A 1,194-nucleotide genomic window follows, 5' to 3' on the forward strand; every position below is an offset into this window, starting at 1 on the left:
AAACATAAATGTGGACATAAATATGCACTCATCATTAGCCCAACCTCATTACAAGCCTTAAAAAAAGTCCTTTTGATGGCATTTGCATGTAAAGATATTGATTGTTTGAGATGAATGGCAATTTTATTTCTTGTGACTTGTGAATGATAGAGAGTTGGAGTGTTACCCTAAACACTTGAGTGATTGAGTGAAACACTTGTTTGGTATGAACTGTTAATTTTCATGAATGCATTTTTGCTTAGTGGATTGGTTATTCATAATGTGTAACATCTGTTGTGCAACCTCTGGATTGAAAGCATGCCTACATCTTAATTTGATTTCATTAAAGATTTGAGATTGAGTAGTGTTTGTCATGTACTTTAGGAATATTGAATTATTGGAGGAAATTGTAGAAAGCCAAGTTTTGTTTTGTTTTGTTTGCTTGAGGACAAGCGAAGTTCTAAGTTTGGGGTGTTGATGAAGGTTGAAAAATAGTTATTTTCATATGTCATTTTAGACAAAATTACTCCCTTTACTACCTAGAAAGAGCTTAGAATCAAGCAAAACTCAATAAATGAGTCTATAGAGAGTCAAAAGCTATTTTTAGCGATATTATACTTGTTTTGCATTGTTTTGTAGTGATTTTGAGAAAGTGAAGAATGAAGTTAAAGATAAAGGTCGTAGACTCAAGAAAAGAGAAGAAAATTGAAGAATTGAAGAGTCGACGCACCACCCGGCGACCAATTCCACCGCCGGGATGTCCAGGGCGAGGAGTAGGCACCTGGCGTGGGCACTGGGTGGATATGCAATTCGAGGCAAACCGCCGGGCGGTAGTACGATTTGTGGGAAACCGCCGAGCGCCACACTTGTTCCGCTGGGCGGTTGTTTGCTAGGCTTGGGCCTGTTATTTGTTACGCTCCTCACCTATAAATAGCCCTATTGCGAGTTTAGATGCATTCTTTTGACAGAAGGGGGCGGCCAGACCTAATTTCACTCTCTAGAGAGGATCTCTTGGATGCTTAGGCTCCTTTGCATCTTTTCTAGGGTTTTCTTTTCCATTCTTCATCCATTTTTCATCTAGATTCACCATGTGGATGGTGAACTAAACCCTATTGTTGTTGAGGGAAACAATGTAATCTTTTGATACTCTCTTTTATTGAAACTCTTGTTTATTTATATGGTTTCCATATGTTTTGATTGTTAATTGTTGGGTTC

This window comes from Vigna radiata, unplaced genomic scaffold (genome assembly GCF_000741045.1).
Source record: "Vigna radiata var. radiata cultivar VC1973A unplaced genomic scaffold, Vradiata_ver6 scaffold_176, whole genome shotgun sequence".
Lineage (NCBI taxonomy): Eukaryota > Viridiplantae > Streptophyta > Magnoliopsida > Fabales > Fabaceae > Vigna > Vigna radiata.